At 36.4% G+C, this 19,433-nt stretch overlaps 1 protein-coding gene across 1 annotated transcript in view; it reads left to right on the forward strand.

Annotated features, from left to right (window-relative positions):
* GUCY1A2 (guanylate cyclase 1 soluble subunit alpha 2) overlaps positions 1 to 19,433 on the forward strand; it is a 417,832-nt gene that overhangs the window by 176,390 nt on the left and 222,009 nt on the right. The gene's annotated exons all lie outside the window — the stretch shown is intronic.

Consider the following 19,433-nt stretch of genomic DNA (forward strand, 5'->3'; position numbering starts at 1 on the left):
AAGCTGTGGGCTCAAGGAGTCTTAACGTAACTGGCCTGCTGTTCAGTGGTGTTGATTCCCCATCAGCTAGTTGCTTGGCCTGAGGTGTCCCAGTACTGGAGCAGACATTCTGATAGGCAGCTGGGCTTTAGGGACAATAAGCTAGAGGTTTGATTTGAAAATGGTACTTGCCAGCACCAGAGACTTTATGGTAAACAAGGTCCCAAAACTGGCTTCTGCCAGTGTCTGTGTGCCCAGGGTGAGCTTCAGTTGCCTCCTGACTCTCTGGGACACTCTCTAACCCTCAGCAGGTGGATCTGATCCAGGCTCCTGTCAAATTACTGCTTCTACCCTAGGTCCCAGTGTGTGAGAGATTTTGTGTGTGCCCTTTAAGAGTGGAGCTTCTATTTCCCATGGTCCTCTGGCTTTCCTGAACGTAGGTGCCACTCACCTTCAAAGCCAAACTTTCTGGGGACTCATCTTCCCAGTGTGAGACTCCTGGCCTGGGGAGCCCATTGTAGGACGCAGAAACCTTGCTCCTTAGGTAAAACCTCTGCATTTGTAATTATCCTTCCCTTTGTGGGTTGCCTACCTCCCATTTGTCTGTCAGGAAGAAGACAAAGAGGCCCACTCTTGCTGCTTCTATTTAACATAGTATTGGGATTTCTAGCCAGAGAAATCACACACACAAAAGAAATATAAGGCATCCAAATTGAAAGGGAAGAGGTAAAACTGTCACTATTTCAGATGATCTGATACTTTATATAAAAGGCCTAAAGTCTCTACCCCAAAATTTTTAGAACTAATAAATAAATTCCACAAAGTTGGGGGATACAAGATTAATGTACAGAAATCTGTTGATTTCTATACACGAATAATAATGATGTCAGAAAGAGAAAGTAAAAAAATAATAATAATCCTGTTTAAAATCACATAAAAATACTTAGGAATAAACCTAACTAAGGAGGTGAAAAACCTACACTCTGAGAACTATGAAACACTGATGAAAGAAACTGAAGATGATACCCCAAACTGGAAAATGGGGTGTTAAAGTCCCCTACTATTATTGCATTAATGTCAATTTCTCCTTTTAGTCTATTAATGTTTGCCTTATATATTTATGTGTGGCATTTGGGTGCATTTATATTTACAATTGTTATATCTTCTTCCTGTATTGATTCCCTTTTTTAAATACATCTTTATTGGAGTATAACTGCTTTACAATGTTATGTTAGTTTCTGCTGTCCAACAAAATGAATCAGCTATATGTATACATATATCCCCTCCAACTGAACCTCCCTCCCACCCTCCATATCCCACCCCTCTAGGTCATCACAAATCACTGAGCTGATCTCCCTGTTCTATGCAGCAGCTTCCCACTAGCTATCTATTTTACATTTAGTAGTATATATATATATGTCAATGCTACTCAAATTATGTCCCAGCCTCACCTTCCCCACCCCCGTGTCCTCAAGTCTGTTCTCTACGTCTGCATCTTTATACCTACCCTACCACTAGGTTCATCAGTACCATTTTTCTAGATACCACATATATGCATTAGCATACAATATTTGTTTTTCTTATTCTGATTTACTTCACTCTGTATGACAGACTCTAGATCCATCCACCTCACTACAAATAACTCACTTTCATTCCTTTTTAAGGCTGAGTAATATTCCATTGTATATATGTGCCACATCTTCTTTATCCATTCATCTGTCAATGGACATTTAGGTTGCTTACATGTCCTGGCTATTATAAATAGTGCTGCAATAAAAACTGTGGTACATGTATCTTTTTGAATTATGGTTTTCTCTGGGTATATGCCCAGTATTGGGATTGCTGGGTCATATGGTAGTTCTAGTTTTAGTTTCTTAAGGAATCTACATACTGTTCTTCACAGTGGCTATATCAATTTACATTCCCACCAACAGTGCAGGAGGGTTCCCTTTATTCCACACCCTCTCCAGCATTTATTGTTCCTAGATTTTTTGATGATGGCCATTCTGGCCAAGTGTGAGGTGATACCTCATTGTGGTTTTGATTTGCATTTCTCTAATGATTAGTGATGTTAAGTATCATTTCATGTGTTTGTTGGAAATCTGTATGTCTTCTTTGGAGAAATGTCTATTTCGGTCTTCTGCCTATTTTTGGATTGGGTTGTTTGTTTTTTGATATTGAGCTGCATGAGCAGCTTGTATATTTTGCAGATTAATCCTTTGTCAGTTGCTTCACATGAAAATATTATCTCACATTCTGAGGGTCGTCTTTTCATCTTGTTTATGGTTTCCTTTGCTGTGCAAAAGCTTTTAAGTTTTATTAGGTCCCATTTGTTTATTTTTGTTTTTATTTCCATTCCTCTAGGAGATGGGTTGAAAAAGATCTTGCTGCGACTTATGTCAAAGAGTTTTCTGCCTATGTTTTCCTCTAAGAGTTTTATAATGTCTGGCTTTACACTTAGGTTCTTAATCCATTTCAATTTTACTTTTGTGTATGGTGTAAGGTCGTATTCTAATTTCATTCTTTTACATGCAGCTGTCCATTTTTCCCAGCACCATTTCTTGCAGAGACTGTCTTTTCTCCATTGTATATTCTTGCATCCTTTGTCATAAATTAGGTTACCATAAGTGCATGGGTTTATCTCTAGGTTTTATATTCTGTTCCACTGATCTATATTTCTGTGTTTGTACCAGTACCATACTGTCTTAATTACTGTAGGTTTATAGTATAGTCTGAAGTCAGGGAGCCTGACTCCTCCAGCTCCTTTTTTCTTTCTCAAGATTGCTTTGGCTTTTCGGAGTCTTTTGTGTTTCCATACTAATTGTAAATTTTTTGCTCTAATTCTGTGAAAAATGCCATTGGTAATTTGATAGGGATTGCATTGATTCTGTAGATTGCTTTGGGTAGTAAAGTCATTTTCAAAATGTTGATTCTTCCAATCCAAGAACATGGTATACCTCCCCATCTGTTTGTATTGTCTTTGATTTCTTTCATCAGTGTCTTATACTCTGCTGCATACAGTTCTTTTGCCTCCTTAGGTAGGTTTATTCCTAGGTATTTTATTCTTTTTGTTGCAAGGGTAAATGCAAATGTTTCCTTTATTTCTCTTTCTGATTTTTGTTGTTAAAGTATAGGAATGCAAGAGATTTCCGTGCATTAATTTTGTATCCTACTACTTTACCAAATTCATTGATGAGATTTAGTAGTTTTCTGGTGGCATCTTTAGGATTTTCTATGTATAGTATCAGGTCATGTGCAAACAGTGACAGTATTACTTCTTCTTTTCCAGTTTGGATTCTTTTTATTTCTTTTTCTTCTCTGTTTGCCATGGCTAAAACTTCCACAACTAAGTTGAGTAACAGTGGTGAGAGTGGGCACCCTTGTCTTTTTCCTGATCTTAGAGAAAATGGTTTCAGTTTTTCACATTAAGAATGATGTTGGCTGTGGGTTTGTCATATATGGCCTTTATTGTGTTGAGGTATATTTCCTCTTTGCCCACTTTCTGGAGAGTGTTTATCATAAATGTGTGTTGAAATTTGTCAAAAGCTTTTTCTGTATCTATTGAGATTATCATATGGTTTTTATCCTTAAATGGTTTTTAACATTTAATTTGTTAAAATGGTGTATCACATTGATTGATTTGCATGTATTGAAGAAGCCTGCATTCCTAGGATAGACCTCACTTGATCATGGTGTATGATCCTTTTAATGTGCCATTGGATTCTGTTTGCTAGTATTTTATTGTGGGTTTTTGCATCTATGTTCATCAGTGATATTGGCCTGTAGTTTTCTTTCTTTGTGACATCATTGTCTGGTTTTGGTGTCAGGGTGATGGTGGCCTCGTAGAATGAGTTTGGGAGTGTTCCTCCCTCTGCTATATCTTTGAAGAGTTTGAGAAGGATAGGTGTTTTCTCTTCTCTAAATATTTGATAGAATTTACCTGTGAAGCCATCTGGTCCTGGGCTTTTGTTTGTTGGAAGGTTTTAATCACAGTTTCAATTTCAGTTCTTGTGATTGGTCTCTTTATATTTTCTATTTCTTCCTGGTTCAGTCTCAGAAGGTTGTGCTTTTCTAAGAATTTGTCCATTTCTTCCAGGTTGTCCATTTTATTGTCATATGGTTGCTTGTAGTAATGTCTCATGATCCTTTGTATTTCTGCAGTGTCAGTTGTTACTTCTCCTTTTTCATTTTTAATTCTGTTGATTTTAGTCTTCTCCCTTTTTATCCTGATGAGTCTGGCTAATGGTTTATACATTTGTTTATCTTCTCAAAAAAAAACAGCTTTTACTTTTATTGATCTTTACTATTGTTTTCTTCATTTCTGTTTCATTTATTTCTGATCTAATCTTTATGATTTCTTTCCTTCTGCTGACTTTGGGCTTTTTTGTTCTTCTTTCTTTAATTGCTTTAGGTATAAGTTTAGGTTGTTTATTTGAGATTTTTCTTGTTTCTTGAGGTAGGATTGTATCGCTATTAACTTCCCTTTTAGAATTACTTTTGCTGAATCCCATAGGTTTTGGGTCATCATGTTTTCATTGTCATTCATTTCTGGGTATATTTTGATTTCCTCTTTAATTTCTTCAGTGATCTCTTGGTTATTTAGTAGTGTATTTTTTAGCCTCCATATGTTTGTATTTTTTACAGTTTTTTTCCTGTAATTGATATCTAATCTCATACTGTTGTGGTCAGAAAGGAAGCTTGATACAATTTCAATTTTCTGAATTTTACCAAAGCTTGATTTGTGACCCAAGATGTGATCTATCCTGGAGAATGTTCCTTGTGCACATGAGAAAAAAATATATTCTGTTGTTTTAGGATGGAATGTCCTATATCAATTAAGTCCATCTGGTCTAATATGTCCCTTAAAGCTTGTGTTTCCTCATTTATTTTCTGTTTGGATGATTTGTCCATTGGTGTAAGTAGGGTGTTAAAGTTGCCTAATATTATTCTGTTACTGTCAATTTCCCCTTTTATAGCTGTTAGCATTTGCCTTATGTATTGAGGTGCTCCTAAGTTGGGTGAATACATATTTACAACTCTTATACTTTTTTTGGATGATCCCTTGATCATTATGTAGTGTCCTTCATTGTCTTTTGTAATAGTCTTTATTTTAAAGTTTATTTTGTCTGATATATGTATTGCTACTTTGGCTTTCATTGGTTTCAATTTGCATGGAATGCCTTTTTCCACCCTCTCCCTTTCAGTCTGTATGTGTCCCTAGATCTGAAGTGACTCCCGTCTAGGTAGCATATATGCAGGTCTTTTTTTTTTTTTTTTGTATCCATTTAGCTATTCTCTGTCTTTTGGTTGGAGCATTTAGTTGGCTTACATTTAAGTTATGTATCAACATGTATGTTTTTATTGTCATTTTATTAATAGTTTTGGATTTGTTTTTGTAGGTTTATTTTTTCCCCTTCTTTTGTTATATTCTCTTCTGGTGTGATGACTGTCTTTACTGTCAAGTTTGGGTTGCTTTTTCTTTTTTGTGTGTATATGTATTCTACATTTTTGGTTTGCAGTTACAATGAGGTCTTTGTATAGCAGTCTACATATAAACATGATTGTTTTAATTTGCTTTCTCTTAACTTTAAATGCACTTTAAAAACCTTGCATTTTTAGTGTCCTCCCCTCACACTTACTGTTTTTGATGACTTTGATGATTTAGGTGATTTTGAATTAGATTTTACAGATAATTGTTTTCTGTATCCCTTAACTACTTATTGTGGATATAAATGATTTTATTACTTTTTTATTTTGCCCTTTCTCCTAGTTTTATGTGGGGTGATGTCTTGTCTTTACTGTATATTTGCCTTTACCAGTGAGCTTTTTTCATCTCATCATTTTCTTCCTTCTATTTGTGGACTTTTCTTTTTCGCCTAGAAAATTTTGTTTTTCATTTGTTGTAAATGTGGTTTGCTGGTGCTCAAGTCTTTCAATTTTTGCTTGTCTGTAAAGTTATTGATTTCTCATGAAATCTGAATGAGAGCCTTGCTTGGTAAAGTCTTCCTTGTTGTCGGTTTTTCCCTTTCCTCAGTTTAACTATATTATGTCACTCCCTTCTGGCCTGCCGAGTTTCTGCTGAAAAATCAGCTGATGACATTATGGGAGTACCTTTTTATATTACTTATTTCTTTTACCTTGATGATTTTAATATTCTCTTTCTTTATTTTTTGTTATTTTAATTACAGTTCGTCTTGGTGTCTTCTTTGGATTCATCCTCTATCAGACTCTTTGCACTTCCTGGACTTGGGTGACCGTTTCCTTTCCCAGGTTTTGGAAGTTTTCAACTATTGTTTCTCAGATATGTTCTCAGTCCCTTTCTCTCTCTCTTCTCCTTCTGGGAGTCCTATAATGCCATGTTAGTGTGCTTGATGTTGTCCTAGAGGTCTCTTAAACTGTTCTCATTTCTTTTCATTCTTTTTTCTGTTTTTCTGTTCAGTGGCAGTGATTTTCACTATTTTTTCTTCCAGCTCACTGTTCTCCTCCTCTGTATCATTTAGCCTAATTTTGATTCCTTCTACTGTATTTTTCATTTCAGTTATCATAATCTTCACCTCTGTTTGGATCTTCTTTATATTTTCTAACTCTTTGTTAAAATCTTCTAACTTCTCACTCTGTGCATCGATTCTTCTCCCAAGTTCTTTGATCATCTTTATGATCATTACTCTGAACTCTTTCTCAGGTATATTGCCTATCGCCATTTTACTTAGCTGTTCTTCTGGGGGGTTATCTTTTTCCTTCATCTGAAACGTGCTCCTCTGCTTCCTCACCTTTTTTCTAAGTTACTATTTTTATGTATGTGATAGGTTAGTTGCCTTTCCCAAACTTGCAAACATGGCCTTCTGTAGGAGATGTCCTATATGTCCCAACAGTGCACTCCCTTGTTTTCACTAAGCTATATGTTCTAGGGATTTCCCTTAAGAGGGCTTTGTGGGTATTTCTGTTGCAGTGGGCTGAGTATGTGGGGCGTCCGGTAGTTTTGGTTGGCCCTCTGGCCTGGTTGTTTCCCAGGTCCTAGTTTGTGTGTATGCTGCTGGGTGCTGTTTAATGGGGCCTCATCATGAGGTGGCTCACTGCAGAACTGTATGGGGTCCTAGGGCTGGTGCTATCTCCCTTGTGGGCTGAGTCAGGGTCCTGAAGATTCTGTGGTTGTTGCTTGCCCACTAGTAGGTGAAGCCAAGTCCTGGGGCTAGTGTCAGATTACTGGCAGGCAGAGCCAGTTCCTAGAGTCAGGGATCACAGAGCTCATTTTAGATCATTTGTGCTGGTGGGTGATGGTTCCTGACACAGTTTGGTATTGGGTGCGGGGTGTCCCAAAACTTGCATTGGCCTGTTAGTGCACTGGTCCCAGGGGAGTGTCTGGCCTGCTGTGAGTGGGCTGGTTTCACAGGCTGTGAGATCATAGTTTTCTTGCATGTCGTGTCTGCCCCCTGGTGGGTGAGACTGGTCTAGTGGCTAGTACAAGCTTCCTGGAAGGAAGTGCCAGTGTTTTCCCACTAGTGGGTGGAGATGTGTCTTGATCCTCTGGTGGGCAGCACCATACCTAGGGGCATGTCTAGAGGTAGCTATGTGCTCAGGAAATCTTTAGGAGCCTTTCTGCTGATGAGTGGGGCTGTGTCCCTGCCCAGTTAGTTGTTTGGGCTGAGGTGTCCCAGCAGTGATGCCAACAGGGTTTTGGGTGGGGCCAGGTCTTGGCGTTAATGAACCACAATGGCACCCACCAGCAGTAGTGTTCATGTGGTAAAATGTTCCCAAATATGGCTGCCACAGTGTCTATGTCCCTCAGGTGAGCCTCCCCCCCCACCACTTATCCAGGAGACTCTCCAAGACCAGAAGGTATATCTGGCCCAGGCTCTGATTAAATTATTGTTTTTGCCCAGAGTTCTGCTGTGCATGAGATTTTGATTGTTCCCTTTGAGAGTGAAGTCTCTATTTCCTTTGGGGCTCTCGAAATTAAGCCCCATTGGAATTCACAGCAAATGCTCTGGGGGATCATCTTCCTGGTGCAACACCCCTTGTCTGGGGGGTCTGATGTGGGGCTCAGAACTCTCACTCCTGTGGGAGCACCTGTACAATATAATCATTCTCCACGTTGTGGGCTGCCCACCTTGGGATATAGGATTTGATTATATCTCAAGTCGACCCCTCCTACTCGTCTCATTATGGTTCCTCCTTTATGTCTTTAGTTGTAGAAGATCTTTTCTGGCAGGTTCCAGTCTTTTTAAGCGATGGTCATTCTGCAGATAGTAGTGATTTTGGTGAGCTCATGAGAGGAGTTGTGCTCAGGGTCTTTCTACTCCACCGTCTCAGACACCTTCTTACTGGTGTCCTTATAAAGTCTGAAAATTTGGACACAGAGACTGTCATGTACACAGGGAGAGTACCATGTGAATATTATGCTGCCACAAGCCAGAAGCTAGGAGAGAGGTATTCATGGCCCCACCAAAACTTTGATCTTGGGCTTCTTGTTTCCAGAACTAAGGTAATAAATTTCTGTTGTTCAAAGCATTCATTCTGCATTAATTTATTATAGTAGCCCTAGAAAACTAATACAGCCTGTAATTCATTGTAATTAAACATTAATTGTCTGTAAGGCAATAGTAGATGATGAGCTAAAGCATTCTAAAACTACTCATAGCAACCACAAGCCAAGCAGTTTTATTTAACATATACATGTTTATTATTTACCATTGACTATTCTGAGTACTTTGTAAATATTAATCAGTATGTATCCAAATAGCAATACTATTAGGTAGGTTTATTTATTATTTCCATTTTAAAGGTGTGGAGTCAAGTTTGGTCATGCCATCTAATTCCCAAGAGTAGGAAAACATTCAAGCAAACATTACATGACAGTGCAGAGATTCTTGGGCCTGATATATAAGAATTTCCTGAGGGTTTCCCATAACACATGTACACATGTGCAGTTTTTAGGAGTCCATTTTTGGTAAGAATGAAAGATGTAGGAAAAGGACATACCTAAGGTGAGACCACCCATGTTCTAGTCCCATCTCTATGTTTCCTTAGCCATAGACCTTGGACACATCACTTAACTTTTTTCAGTCTCCATTCTTATACTTGCTCAAATTAAGTGGGTTACTGTAAAATTAAATCAGAGGCTATATTTAAAATTGAAAATAAACATCAAAAAAGGAATGAAGTCTCTAATGCATAATTTGCCCTGAAGACTTTCATTTTTTGAAGGAGTATTCCCTCAATACCCCCAAATAAATGTATTAATTTCTATACTGTTTGTGAACATTTGCATATAAGAAACCATTTAAATTATTTACAGTACACTTAAAAGGCTTTGACAACATCTTACTGGAATACAAGATACACATGCAATAGAGTTTCAGTAGGATAAAAAATTGATGTGAAGTTCTAATTCATGATGATTCATATTGGATAAGTATCAAACCAACCAGGTCTTTAAGCAAAGCTTTAGATTCACACTTACAGATTCAACTCTGTATTAATCTCAGGACTCTTCTTTAATTCACTGATAGCATAGCACTTTAAATGGGAATGATATTAATTAGAATGATAGTGAATATAATCGGGTTGGATAAGAAAGAATCATGGTTGATTCTTTTCACCTAAGTCCTAGCATGAAGTAGGTGTAAGCCTAGAGCACACCTCAAGCATGTGAAAAGAGATGGCTGAAACTGATCTTTTACAAGATCTGGTATATTCGTCAAGGTTAATAATGCTAGCTGCTATAATAATCTTCAAATCCCAGTCCATTAACTATGTAAAAATTTATTTCTTGCTCACATGATAGATCTGGGGCAGGTTAGCTGTCTTCTGAGCAGCCCTGTTGCAAAAGAGACTTTGGAACACAGGTTCCTTCTGATTTCATCATCTTTGACACGTGGCCTTCATGGTAGTAGGGGAAAGAGTAGAGAGAGGACTGGAGAATCACAAGGGCTAGGTTCACATTCCAGTGATCATAACTCAGTTGTGTGGTCTTGACCTGACTAGACCCTGGTCATTCCCTTTTCGTTCTCTGTTGTAATCATACTGGACCTTCTTAAGTGCCCCAAATGTGCTATGCCCTTCTTTCTCTCTGGGGCTTTAAGCTTTTCCTTCACTCATCTTGGAATACTTCCCTTGCCATATTCCAAGAACTATTACATTTTCCAGTATAATAGACAGCCTGCAGGACATGTTGCTTCAGCTGAATGCTATTATCTTGACAAGGAATTCTTACACATTGTTCAGTTCATGGGGAAGTTTACAAAGACAAATTCTGATAATGTGTGTCTGAGACATTTTGCCAATTTACGTCTTCTGCACATTTTTGGATTGGGGTGTTTTTTTTTTTTTTTTTTAATATTGAGCTGCATGAGCTGTTTATATATTTTGGAGATTAATCCATTGTCCATTGATTGATTTGCAACTATTTTCTCCCATTCTGAGTGTTGTCTTTTCATCTTGTTTATGGTTTCCTCTGCTGTGTAAAAACTTTGAAGTTTCATTAGGTTTCATTTGTGTATTTTTGTTTTTATTTCCATTATTCTCAGAGGTGGATCAAAAAAGATATTGCTGTGATTTATTTCAAAGATTGTTCTTCCTATGTTTTCCTCTAAGAGTTTTATACTGTCTGGTCTTATATTAAGGTCTCAAATTCATTTTGAGTTTTGTTTTTGTGTATGGTGTTAGGGAGTGTTCTAATTTCATTCTTTTACATGTAGCTGTCCAGTTTTCCCAGCACCACTCATTGAAGAGACTGTCTTTTCTCTATTGTATATCTTTGCCTCCGTTGTCATATATTAGTTGACAGTAGGTGCGTGTGTTTATCTCTGGGCTTTCTATCTTGTTCCATTGATCTATGTTTCAGTTTTTGTGTCAGTACCATATTGTCTTGATTACTGTAGCTTTGTAGTATAGTCTGACATCAAGTAGTCTGATTCCTCCGGCTCTGTTTTTTTTTCCCCCAAAAAACTGCTTTGGTTATCTGGGGCCTTTTGCAGCTCCAAACAAATTTTAAGATTTTTTGTTCTAGTTCCATAAAAAATGCCATTTGTAATTTGATAGAGATTGCATTGAATCTTTAGATTGTTTTGGGTAGTATAGTCATTTTCACAATATTGCTTCTTCCAATCCAAGAACATGGTATATCTCTCCATCTGTTGGTATCATCTTTAATTATTTTTATCAGTGTCTTATTGTTTTCTGCATACAGGACTTTTGTCTCCCTAAGTAGGTTTATTCCTAGGTATTTTATTCTTTTTGTTAAAATGGTAAATGAGAGTGTTTCCATAATTTCTCTTTCAGATTTTTCATCATTAGTGTACAGGAATGCAAGAGATTTCTGTGCATTAATTTTGTATCCTGCAACTTAACAAATTCATTGATTAGCTAGCTCTAGTTTTCTGGTGGCATCTTTACGATTCTCTATGTATAGTATTATGTCATCTGCAAACAGTGACACTTTTACTTCTTCTTTCCCAGTTTGTATTCCTTTTATTTATTTTTCTTCTCTGATTGCCGTGGCTAGGACTTCCAAAACTATGTTGAATTATAGTGGAGAGAGTGGACATCCTTGTCTCATTCCTGATCTTAGATGGAAATATGTTCAGTTTTTCACCATTGAGAATGATGTTTGCTGTGGGTTTCTTGTATATGACCTTTATTATGTTGAGGTAGTTTCCCTCTATGCCCATTTTCTGGAGAGTTTTTATCATAAATAGGTGTTGAATTTTGTCAAAAGCTTTTTCTCCATCTATTGAGATGATCATATGTTTTTTTTCTTCAATTTTGTTAATAGGGTGTATCACATTGATTGATTTGTGTATATTGAAGAATCCTTGCATCCCTGGGATAAATCCCACTTGATCATGGTGTATGATCCTTTTAATGTGTTGTTGGTTTCTGTTTGCTAGTATATTGTTGAGGATTTTTGCATCTATGTTCATCAGTGATATTGGTCTGTAATTTTCTTTTTTTTGTATCTTTATCTGGTTTTTGTATCAGGGTGATGGTGGCCTCGTAGAATGAGTTTGGGAGTGTTCCTTCCTCTGCAATTTTTTGGAAGAGTTTGAGAATGATGGGTGTTAACTCTTCTCTAAATGTTTGGTAGAATTCACCTCTGATGCCATCTGGTCCTGGACTTTTGTTTGTTGGAAGATTTTTAATCACAGTTTCAATTTCATTACTTGTGATTGGTCTGTTCATATTTTCTCTTTCTTCCTGGTTCAGTCTTGGAAGGTTATACCTTTCTAAGAATTTGTCCATTTCTTCCAGGTTCTGCATTTTATTGGCATAGAGTTGCTTGTAGTAGTCTTTTAGGATGCGTTGTATTTCTGCGGTGTCTGTTGTAACTTCTCCTTTTTCATTTCTAATTTTATTGATTTCAGTCCTCACCCTCTTTTTCTTAATAAGTCTGGCTAATGGTTTATCAATTTTGTTTATCTTCTCAAAGAACCAGCTTTTAGTTTTATTGATCTCTGCTATTGTTTTCTTTGTTTCTATTTCATTTATTTCTTCTCTGATCTTTATGATTTCTTTCCTTCTGCTAACTTTGGGTTTTGTTTGTTCTTTCTCTACTTCCTTTAGGTGTAAGTTTAGATTGTTTGAGATTTTTCTTGTTTCTTCAGGTAGACTTTTATAGCTATATACTTCTGTCTTAGAACTGCTTTTGCTTCATCCCATAGGTTTTGGATCATCGTGTTTACATTGTCATTTGTCTCTAGGTATTTTTTGATTTCCTCTTTGATTTATTCAGTGATCTCTTGTTTGTTTAGTAACATATTTTTTAGCCTCCATGTGTTTGTGTTTTTTACATTTCTTCCCCCTGTAATTCATTTCTAATCTCATAGCATTGTGCTCAGAAAAGATGCTTGATATGACTTCAATTTTGTTACATTTACTGAGTCTTGATTTGTGACCCAAGATGTGATCTATTCTGGAGAATGTTCCATGCGCACTTGAGAAGAAAGTGTAATCTGCTGATTTTAGATGGAATATCCTATAAATATCAATTAAATCTATCTGGTCTATTGTGGCATTTAAAGCTTCTGTTTCAGTATTTATTTTCATTTTGGATGATCTGTCCATTGGTGTAAGTGAGGTGTTAAAGTCCCCCACTATTATTGTGTTACTGTCAATTTCCTCTTTTATAGATGTTAGCAGTTGCCTTATGTATTGAGGTGCTCCTATGTTGGTTGCATATATATTTAAAATTGTTATACCTTCTTCTTGGATTGATCCCTTGATCATTATGTAGTGTCCTTCCTTGTCTCTTATAACATTCTGTATTTTAAAGTCTATTTTATCTGATATGAGTATTGCTACTCTAGCTTTCTTTTGATTTGCATTTGCATGGAATATCTTTTTCCATCCCCTCTATATGTGTCCCTAGGTCTGAAGTGGGTCTCTTGTAGACAGCATATATATGGGTCTCATTTTTGTATCCATTCAGCAAGCCTTTGTCTTTTGGTTGGAGCATTTAATCCATTCACGTTTAAGGTAATTATCGATATGTATGTTCCTTTGACCATTTTCCTAATTGTCTTGGATTTGTGTTTGTCGATCTTTTTCTTCTCTTGTGTTTCCCACCGAGAGAAGTTCCTTTAGCATTTGTTGTAAAGCTGGTTTGGTGGTGCTTAATTCTCTTAGCTTTTGCTTTTCTGTAAAGCTTTTGATGTTTCCATCAAAGCTGAATGAGATCTTTGCCAGGTAGAGTAATCTTGGTTGTAGGTTCTTCCCTTTCATCACTTTATGTATACCGTGCCACTCCCTTCTGGCTTGTAGAGTTTCTGCTGAGAAATCAGCTGGTAACCTTATGGGAGTTCCCTTGTATGTTACTTTTCATTTTTCCCTTGCTGCTTTCAATAATTTTTCTTTGTCTTTAATTTTTGCCAGTTTGATTACTATGTGTCTCGGTGTGTTTCTCCTTGGGTTTATCCTGTACGGGACTCGCTGCACTTCCTGGACTTAGGTGTCTATTTCCTTTCCCATGTTAGGGAAGTTTTCGACTCTAATCTCTTCAAATATTTTCTCTGGTCCTTTCTCTCTCTCTCTTCCTTCTGGGACCCCTATAATGTGAATGTTGTTGTGTTTAATGTTGTCCCCGAGGGCTCTTAGGCTGTTTTCATTTCTTTTCATTCTTTTTTCTTTATTCTGTTCCACAGCACTGAATTCCACCCTTCTGTCTTCCTGGTCACTTATCTGTTCTTCTCCCTCAATTATTCTGCTATTGATTCCTTCTAGTGTAGTTTTCATTTCAGTTATTGTATTGTTCATCTAAGTTTGTTTGTTCTTTAATTCTTCTCGATCTTTGTTAAACATTTCTTGCATCTTCTCAATCTTTGTCTCCATTCTTTTTCCGAGGTCCTGGATCATCTTCACTATCATTATTCTGAATTCTGTTTCTGGAAGTTTGCCTATCTCCACTCCATTTAGTTGTTTTTCTGTGGTTTTATCTTGTTCCTTCACCTAGTACATAGCCCTCTGCCTTTTCATCTTGTCTATCTTTCTGTGAATCTAGTTTTTGTTCCGCAGGCTGCAGGATTATAGTTCTTCTTTCTTCTGCTATCTGCCCTCTGATGAATGAGGCTATCTAAGAGACTTGTGTAAGTTTCCTGATGGGAGGGACTGGTGGTGGGTAGAGCTGACTGTTGCTCTGGTGGGCAGAGCTCATTAAAACTTTAATCCACTTGACTGTTGATGGGTGGTGCTGGGTTCCCTCCCTGTTGGTTGTTTTGCCTGAGCAACCTAACACTGGAGCCTACTTGCCTCTTTGATGGGGCTAATGGCAGACTCTGGGAGGGCTCACACCAAGGAGTACTTCCCAGAACTTCTGCTGCCAGGGTCCGTAGCCCCACCGTGAGGCACAGCCACCACCCACCTCTGCAGGAGGCTCTCCAACACTAGCAGGTAGGTCTGATTCTGTCTCCCCTGGGGTCACTGCTCCTTCCCCTGGGTCCCGGTGCACAGACTAATTTGTGTGTGCCCTCCAAGAGTGGAGTCTCTTTTTCCCCCAGTCCTTTCGAATTCCTGCCATCAATTCCCACTTGGCTTCAAAGTCTGATTCTCTAGGAATTCCTCCTCCTGTTGCCGGACGTCCAGGTTGGGAAGCCTGACCTGGTGCTCAGAACCTTCATTCCAGTGGTGCAGTTCTGTGATATAAGTGTTCTCCAGTCTGTGAGTCACCCACCGAGCAGTTATGGGATTTGATTTTACTGTGATTGTGCCCCTCTTACCATCTCATTATGGCTTCTCCTTTGTCTTTGGTTGTGGGGAATCTTTTTGGGTAGGTTCCAGTGTCTTCCTGTCGATGATTGTCCAGCACCTAATTTTGATTCTGATGTTCTCACAAGAGAGAGTGAGAGCACGTTCTTCTACACTGCCATCTTGGTTCCTCCTCTAGCAATTTTTCATTTAACATAATTCCCTACAAGTTTACCTAATATTTTGCCTAAATCAGTAGATGATTTCTTTGTATTGCTGAATAGTATCTCATATTTGGTTTAACCATTCACCACTGAAATATGTCTAGATTGTTTCCAATGTTTGGCTATTATGAATATGTCTTTATTTCTAGTTTTATTCCATGTGGTCAGAGAACATATTCCATATAATTTGAATTTTAAAAATTTGTTGTAGTGTTTTTTTCATGGCCTACAATATGGTCAATCTTATTGTATGTTACACAGGTTCTTTGAAAAACATGTAGTCTTCTGCTGTTGGGTGGATCACCCTCTATCTGTAAATTAGATCTTATTTGGTGATTTTGTTGTTCTGATCTGTATCAGTTTCCTGTGGCTACTGTAACAAATAACCACAAACTGGGTAGTGTAAAACAACAGAAATTTATTCTTTCACAGCCCTAGAGGTCAGAATCTAAAATCAAAGTGTGGACAGCTCCTTGCTCTTTCCACAGTATCTGGAGGAGAATAGGTTTTTTGACCCTTCTAGCTTCTGGTGGCTACTGACATGCCTTGGCATTTCTTGGTTTGTGATTGCATCACTCCAATCTTTGTCTCTGTTTTCACACTGTCTTCTTGTGTGTGTGTATAATCTCCCTCTGCTTTTCTCTTATAAGGAGGACACTTGTAATGAGAATCATTCGTGTTATAATTTTTTTGCAATCATCACATGTGATTTAGACAACTTATGAGGAGAAGGATAATCTATTGTATTTACCAGTATTTTTAGTCTTTCCATCCTTTTCTTTTTTCCCTTCTTGATGCTCCTTAGAACATTATTTCTCTTACTTCATTCAATTTTAAGATCTTTCTTTAGCTGTTCTGTTAGGGCAAAGACTTTTAGCTTTCCTTCATTTGCAGATGTCTTTATTCCCCCTTCATTCTTGAAGAGTAGTTTCCCCAGACATAGAATTCACAATTTACACTTCTTTTCTTTCAATATCTGAAAAAATGTACTACTTTCTTCTGACCTCCATAGTTTCAGATGAGAAATCAACTGCCATTCAAATTAGTGTTCCCTATAAGTAATGCTTCTTTTCTCTGTGACTGTTTTCAAGATATTTTCTTTGAATTTAGTTTTCAAAATTTAATTATATGTCTTGAAATGGATTTCTTTGGTTTTATCCTACTAGAGATTCACATAGCTTTTTGATTCTGAGCATTTATATCTTCTATCAGATTTGAGACACTTTCAGCCATTATTACTTCAAATGCTTCTAGGACTCCCATGATATGAATGTTGGATTTCTTGTTATTGTGCTACAGGTCCCTGAAGCTCTGTTTATTTTTTTCAGTCTATTTTCTTTGTTCAGATTGAGTAAATTCTATGGAACTATCCTCACTGATTCTATCTTCTGTCAGCTCCATTCTATTTTTTAGCCCATTCCCCTGTATTATGCTTACCAATTTATGAAATCTGGTAGATTTAAAGACAGTTTATTTTCATCATGTTTTATGCTATTTTATTAAAATTTTAATATAATTTAGAATGCAATAAAACCTTAGGGGCATGTTTTAATTTAATGTAGTTTTTCACAAATTTGTCTCCTCTACATAAAAATACGTAGTTCCTGTAATAGTTGTGCATACTGCTAAATCAGTAAATGCAATCATGTTGAATATCTGAATTTATAATTATAATAAAGCAAAAACAATTCAAGAAAACTAATTTATATTATTTTCCAATTAGGCTAGACCTGCATTTATGACAGAGACACAAATGCTCCAGTGATATTTGCCCAATTATAAATAAGGAAAAAATTCATTGATGAAAAATATTCTAAAATTAAGTTATGTACTATGTATATTATGGTTTCTCTTTCATGAATTTTTTTCTGTAATGTAAGAAGTAATTGATTATTTTATTCTCTCAGGCTCTGCTGATTCAGAGACTTCAAAAAATGAACTAATGCCATATATAAATCAAGAATATATTTATGTTTTTTTTTGAGGTGGAATATAATATATTGCATTCAGCTTCTTTGTAAATTAAAGAAAAACACTCTTATTCATTACACATAGCAAATAATGTATAATATTGTTTATGCCTGTATACATATACTGACTTCATACTAAAAATAAAAAGGGAGGTGAAAGCAAAGGTGTAAAAGAAAAAGTCCATTTGTGGTCATAAATGTGGAGATTAATACATAGGGAAAAAAGAGAAAGAAAAAGAAAAAGGAAACACCAGTGAGGAAGATGAAGGAAACCAGTGATGAGAAAGAAAGCCAGGCAAGCAGGAGAGATAAAGACTGAATGAAGATACCATACTGGAAAAAAAAAAAAAAAAAGAGTAAGTCCAAAGAACAAAGAGGAGAAGGGAGAAGAAAGTAAGATGTAGAAGAAAAAGAAAATAATTAGAAAAAAATCTGAGGAAAAAAAGGGAGAGACCAGATAGAGGTCTAAATCTACGAATATCAGAGGTTTGCTTTTACCTTAAATCATAAGAAAAAAAATTAAAGTACTAATTTTTAAACTATGAGGTTGTACATTATGTGTATCTTCTTTATTACACTTATAATATTCTAACAAGTATATATCATTAGCAAACCCCTTCCCCCAAAAAGCATATCAGGCATGTATGTAATAATCTGGAAATACTTTTTAGGACAATTACTTTCTTTGTATTCAAACTATAGCCTGTGGTCTTTTGAGAGCCCACCTTAAATTGGGAATTGAAGGGTCTTCTTCATTCTATTCTATGGGCTATATAGATTTGGCCCTCCCTTCCATACTGTGATAACTTTGAAAAGAGGAACCTTGTTTTATCTTTTTATGCTTATCATCCAGAGCAGTACTAGTAAATAGCAAACACTCAATAAACACTTCAATGAATAAATGAGAGTATTATGTAAAAAATGCTGAACACTAGCAGAATCTTTATATAAAAAAGCAAACATTTCATTTCATTAAAAATATAACATGAAGCAAGGATTCAATTTTATTTCCTTATGTAGACTAGATCTTGGTAAATGGTGCAGGGGGAACAAAGTAAAACATTTGCAGGCTTACAAATCCAAATCTCTTTAGTTTTACACCATATTTGTTCTATGCCTCCAATTTCATCAACTAGCCTAACTACTTCATGCTATGAAGAACAAAAGAAAATAAATGTATTGAACACATTCCATGTAGTTGGGGGAAAGTGACATAAATAAAACTGATGCACAGTCTCAGTTGGTCTACTTATAGGCTGTTCTCTCTAGGTAATTACAATTAACTTCCTCTCCAGATGTGCTGAAATATCTTATCCTAACCCAAATAACTATATTTGCATAACCATATCCTAAGTCTTCCTTCCTTCCCTACTGGTGCTTATCCCCTCTGAGTGTTCCTTGGGGAACCAAGCTAAAATAGCATAAACCAGTGTTCATGAAGTTTTTCATTAAACATCAGTTCTCAAATTCTCCAAATAGTACAGAAAGGAGGGATAGATTTAAATTACTACATCTTCAGATTCTTTATCTTATTAACTGAATTCCTTTAATACTGTCCCAACTTGGAGGGCTATTTTTAGCTTATATTGAACATGCTAGTTGATTGTTACTTTCTGGTAATACTGGCTTAATGACATCTAGTTTAATTTTTTATTTTTAAGAACAAATGAATTGTCAACTAATCTAGTCAGTGCAAAATCTAATATATTTTCATAGGACTACAACTGGTGAAAAATGACTTACATAAGGGTAAACAATTATTTGTGTTCATTTAGTCTCCTGAGTATATACTCTTCTGAGTATTATTTTAATGACAGTTAAAGGCAGTTATATTGACAGATGGATTTATCCTAATTCTACTCTAACTAAGCAGGTTGAAAGTTTTTGAACTGGCTCATGAACCAGTTTCATGATGTACCTGGGTGCAATTTCATTTTGAATGAAAATGTTTTCCTGTTTCATTTCTCATTGATCTTCCTTCCTTTCCATTTGATCATTGTGTTAAGAAAGTGACCAAGTGGGAAACAATAACAAATGTTTCTATTTAGAATCATAACTTATATTGGCTATAAATCACATTTAA

This window comes from Mesoplodon densirostris, chromosome 7, assembly GCF_025265405.1.
Source record: "Mesoplodon densirostris isolate mMesDen1 chromosome 7, mMesDen1 primary haplotype, whole genome shotgun sequence".
NCBI lineage: Eukaryota > Metazoa > Chordata > Mammalia > Artiodactyla > Ziphiidae > Mesoplodon > Mesoplodon densirostris.